The following is a 6,451-nucleotide window of genomic DNA, read 5'->3' as shown; positions in this document are numbered from 1 at the left end:
CACATATATATATATATATATATATATATATATATATATATATATATATATAAACAATGTAACTACTTTTTTTAACATTAATATAAATTTTAATCGGTTATTATAATTAAATTAATATTTTTATTAAGTTATAGATTTAGGAATAACTAATGTATGTGTCACTTTGTGGCTTTTGAAATATAATAAAGTTTATCTTTAATCATAAAATTTTCATATATCTTTTAAATATTTTGAATTGTCAATCATTGTAATTTACAGTATTCTTTTTAATATAGTTTAAACATATATAAATTTCATTTAAAAAAAATAAAAATTTCATACAAAAATTCACAATCAATTTATACCGTTTGATTTTTGAAAAAAAAAACACTAACATATGAAATATTTGTTTTTTTGGGCTTCTAGAAGCATATTATTAGTCATTACTATTAGAATATGTGTTGAACTTCACATGCACAAGTAGGAGTCGTATAGATTTGTAATAGCAATTACTAATTGAGATATACTCAGAACACAGTAGAAACATAAATGTAGACATTTTTATATATTCTATTGTATCTCCACTAATTATCAAAAACTTATCTAATTTCTATTTCAATCCATTCTATTTATATAAATTAGTTTGACTTGACATAAAATTTAATAAAAAAATAAACTTTTTAAATTTGATAGAAATTTATATGACTATAAATTAAATTATTAATAGTAAAATATTATTTTAAAGCTAAACTTTTACTTAATAAAATAATATTCATTTTTTTAAACTAATTAAAAAGGAAAGTAAATCATATAAATTGAGATGAAAGAAATCTTGTGTTTTATATATGCACACTTACGGTGGACGACTGACTCTATTATGATCAGTATTATGGGTAAAAAGCAAGTTTGTTTTTGACTCATATTAATAATGATAGGTTGAAAATGTGTTAAATATAAAATTAACAAGTTTTCATTAAAGATACGGGTCAAAAACAAGTTTGATCATACATGTAATTTGTACAATGAATCATGCTTTTATAGCTGAAAATGAGAAAAATATTTTTCATTCCAAGCTTGTTAATCGGTGCTTCATATTGAGGCTTGCACAACCCTTTAGTAAGTAGATCAGCCAATTGTTCTCTTGTTCCTATGTGTTGTTGCTCTCATGAAAGATTGAATGTGCTGTTATTTGAATGGAAGCTTTGTTGTCACAAAACATCTTTATTAGGAAGCTTAATTGGTAATGTTCTGAACCTACACCCTGGACGGGACTAGCACTTAAGAACACTTGTTGGCCCCAAACAAACCTTTGGTCTGACTTACTTACTCAACGGAAGACTTTTAATAAAGAAAGAGAGAATCCAAATACAAAATAAATCAACAGACTCAAAACTAAACTCGTAATAATTTAGAAATGGGCATATAACTTAGCCAAAATGACAACTCAAAATCTGAACATAAGCCAATAACAAGATAATGATGAATGAACTAACATCTGGTTGTTTATGAAGCCTCTAAAACAAGTGAGATGGACGGTGAGACAAGACCCACAACATCCTAATGAACTAACTAATACTGAAAGCGATTAAAGGGATAATCCTCCGAAAAGCAAGGAGGCTCCCTATTACGCCGGGGTCACCTGGTCCTTTTTTCTTTCCTTGCTTCGTCCGAAGCACCGAAAGGGCTTTGAAGTGGAGGCTCAAATAGGGTATTCTCTAGTAACAACCTCTAGTCCCAAATTACGTGCCTCCGTAGGATTGTCTTAAATGACCTAGCAAGTGGATCCACTTTAGCAAATGATGATATGTACCCTTGACAAGTAGATTCACCTTCTTTCAGTATGAGGGATACACCAGACTCCATGAAAGCTCTCATGGTCTTATTGTCGATGGAGGCTAATATATAACAAAATGACTATGTTTCTTCAAAGTTTTATTATGTCCTTTATGCAATGTATGTGACCATATTTCATGATTCACATGCCATTTCTTCTTTAAAGTCTTCAAATGTCATGGAATGATCATGCATACATGTTTTAAGCCATTCATAATATCACATCTATGTTTATGCATACTGCCCTATACTTAGTACATTTCATGTACTAATGCATACTTATGTCTATATTGTTTCACTAATGTAGAGTCTGACGCTCTTACCTTTCATACTCTTGGCTAGTTAGTTTCATTGTCTTAAAAGAGTGGTGAATCCTCATGTTTCGAGGACTGAGATACCTTTATTGCTTTATGTCATTTTCATTTTCAAACTTTGTATGTGATGTATGAGTTACACCCTAATCACTTTCCTTATGATGTATTAGATGTCTATTGAGACTTATGTTAGACTTCCGCTTTTGTCAAATTTGTTATGTTATAAGGCTATCTTTTTTGAATTCTTTAACTCTATTGTCTCTTATGATGTGTGATAAGTGGATTGTGTAGGGCCTCTCCGGGTATTATATGCCATGTCACCTCTTGGGTGTACTTTGGATCGGAACACTACTAAACATATGAGTTCTTGACTGGTCAACATTCCATCTAATACAACAAGAACGGTCTAACCATCACTCAGTAAAACTTACTTTTAAGTTTATGTGGTATCTTTTTATCACACAAGACTTTGGAATAAAACCTTCGTTTGATCCATGTTTTTCTAATGCGATGTGTGACATCATCATCGATATTCCCATAATCTCATTACCCTAGATTACGGACCCGCGATACTTGAGACATTTTCTCTTGAGAAGTCTATGTGGAAGTCTTACTTCCACATCTGGTTCATGCAATACAACATTGAATTCACACTTCAAATATTTTATCTTGATCTTGCTCAACTTGAACCCTTTGGACTCCAGAGTCTGTCTCCAAACCTTTAACCTAACATTAACACCAATTAGTGTTATATCGTCTGCAAACAACATACACTACAAAACCTCCTCATGAATAAGGTCATAGACCGCGTCAACTCATCACCACGACAAATAGAAAAGAGCTAAGAACTTATCCTTGGACCAAGATAAAAGAAGAATAAAGTTTTTCACGTGTACACCAAATTTATTGAAGAATTATGATATTAAATAATTCAATTCAACAATGAACTTAAAATCTATTCAAAGAAAGTTACCATAAAACATGCACATGAAACTAACCTCAAATAAGGAGAACAAGAAATTTGTTTGCGTGAGGAAGAACTACAACACAACATATACATTGAAGGTAAACATATCCTTAACTTGTTGTGATTGATTTTTATCCATATAGTTCATTTGTTATAATAGTTTCTTGGAGTGGTTCCAAAATAGGATCTTAAGTGCATTAATAGATTGTAATAGATCCTGACTTGTTATTTAATATACGGAAAAGGGCCAAAAACTACCCTTAAATTATAGGAAAAATTTAAAAATATCCTTCATCCATATTTTGGTCTAAAAATACTTTTTCATTCACCTTTTTGGCTAACATATACCTTTCCATTCATCTTTTTGGCCCACTTATACCCTTTCATTTACTTTTTTGACTAAGGGAAGCATCTCCAATCCGAACACCAAATTTTATACCAAATTTGGTGTGAAAATTGATGTGAATTGGAGCTCAAAACACCAAATTTTACACCAAGTAAAATTTGGTGTTGGATTGGAGATGGTCTAACTTATACCTTTATAACTAACAACTTAAGTTTTATTTTTTCAAAAAACAATGTTTATTATTTGTCATTTTCTTATTAGATGAAATAAAAATCTCATCTATCAATTATTTCCTCATAATCTATTTAAATAAAAAATATATATACCTTTTCAAAACCCCAATTTTTTTTTAAAAAAAATCTAATAAGTTTTGTATTTACTCTAATTTTTTTTTCTTTAAAAAAGTTTGTTTAAATAATTAATATATTATAAAAATATTAATAGGGTCACAATGTCTATCTTCTTTTTTAAAAATAAATAAATAGAAAAAAAATTTTATTTTTTTTTACTTATATGTAATAACTACTTTTTAAAGAAAAAGTTTCATAAAATTTCTCTTAAAAGATTAATTCATTAAAAAAAAAAAAGCAGATGAATGGTGGTAGTCATAGAAAAAATTTAAGTAGGAAACTAGAGATAATGTGTATAATGTACTTGAAGATAAAATAATATATTGTTATGAGCATGATATAATAATTTTTTTGTATAAAATATCAATCATCTATGTCATGTCTAGAATCTTGATTTAATTATTAAATATTAATCGTTAAGTTTTTCTTTTGTCATGAAAAATTGAGATAATGGAGAGGAGTTGGATCCAAAAATAAATAAATGATAACAAATTATAATATTTTTTTAATAAAAAAGTTTGGGATTTTGAAGAAGTATATTGTTTCAGTTTGGATAAATAATGATGAATAATCTAATTAAGGTGGGCTCTTTATAATATTTAATAGGAGAATGACACATAATAAATATTTTTTAAAAAATAAAAGTGAATGGCAGGCAATTTTTAGTTCAAAAGATAGATGAAGGGTCTTTTTAGACCTTTTCTAATAGTTCAAGGTATTGTTGATCCTTTTTTCATTAATATATTTCAAATTTTTCTTGTGATATCTCTCTTTTATTTAATCATGACAAGCAGTAATGATGAAGATCATATAGAAAAAAAATTAGATCAAATTTATTGTATTAGAAATTTTAGGCAAGGAAAAAGTTATAAAAAATTTCCATGATTTCTTTAATAATATAATAATTAGAATTACTTTTTTTTTTTGGTGAAAAAGAATTCTTTAATATTTGATCAATTCTGTTTTAGAAAGTTTTGGACTTCTACACTACAACACAATTGTATTCACAATTAAATTTAAAAAATTATATTTAAGGAAAGATTACTCTCGTCATAGTTTTTATTTTATATTAATTTTCTTGTATTTAGGTCAATTAGCAAAATTGTTTTAAAGATTATGCATTTTTTAATAAATTATTTATCTGATTTATTATCTGTATTTATTTTGTTAATTTATGCATAATATCTTGTTATTTCTATCCCCATAATTTAGTCACGTGGTTATTTTCATTTAACAGCCGTCTGTCATATTTAGGGGATAAGTCATTAAATTTTAGAAAATTCAAAAGTAATGATTAACTAAATATGCTCTTTGGGAAAACTCACAAGTGCCATGAAATGATACACACTATGGTTGTTATTAGAAAAAAAATATCATATAATTATATAATGAAATGCATTAATATATGTCATTGTACATTGTAACATCGAAAGATATGACATGTTTCTTGATTTCTTTTGTCCAAGGGATAAGTTCAATGTATACTTTATATTATGAAGCTTCCAATATGGTTGTTATATTTATTAAGTCTGCTTTCCTTTTCTTACTTTCCATCTTTTTAGTATTTCACAAACTAACACAAATCCAATATTCAATCAACCCACTCATGATTTTCAGATTATTTTCAATTTATCTCCTTTTAAAAAAGAAAAACTTTCTAAATAAACTAAAAAAAAGTATGAGTTGATTGGGTACTCAACTATATACATTTTATTCATTTTTGGGATACTTGTATAGAATGTTAAACTAATAATATAAAATAAATATAGTAGCTATCGTTTAATTTATTTGTGTTCCATAACAAACTGTTTGTCAGTCCCTCTTTCCCTCATATTCTCGCTCGCCACTCTCCATCTCTCGCTTCCTTCCTTCGCTCGCCTCTCTCGCTTTATACAATTGAATTGTATAAATTATGTTTCTAATTGTATAAAGCGAGAGAAAATTATATATACACATGCAAATACACATATATATGTCTGGTACACTTATAATTATACAATAAAAGTATTTCCCTGCCCAAGTCTCTTTTGTCTTTCTCTCTTTCTCGTTTTATACAATTTCAAATTGTATATAATTTCTCTCTTTCTCGTTTATACAATTCGATTCAATTGTATATTCCTTGTCCAAGTCTCTTTTGTCTTTCTCCTTTTCTCGTTATACAAATTCAAAATTGTATATAATCGTCCTACAAACTTATTATTATACGATTTATTTTATAAACTTCATTTTATACACTTCGTTTTATGCAATTCTCTGCCCAAGTCTCTTTCTCTTTCTCGTTTTATACACTTCGCTTCAATTGTATATGTATAGAGATTATACATATATATGTTTTCTATGGAGCGCAATCATGCAAACTTTGCTATATCATACAAATATGAATTTTATGTTTGTTATATGTGAAAATTGCCCTTCATTTTTCAAGAAATATATACTTGCTCTATCACTTGTCAGTTTTAGTTTGAGCAGACTCTTTCAAACAAAAATAACCTAATATATATTCAAATTTTGATCGAAATTGTTTAACAATCTCAAATTTAAAGAATAACATATTATCCCTGCTCTATTTAATAGCGGATTTTAAACGTATATATGTACCCATGTAGATAAGTTACTATTTATAATGATGCAATATTTATGATGTTCACGTGCTCGTATATAT

This window comes from Solanum pennellii, chromosome 12, assembly GCF_001406875.1.
Source record: "Solanum pennellii chromosome 12, SPENNV200".
Taxonomy (NCBI): Eukaryota; Viridiplantae; Streptophyta; class Magnoliopsida; order Solanales; family Solanaceae; genus Solanum; species Solanum pennellii.
Note: the sequence above shows the minus strand (reverse complement) of the source record.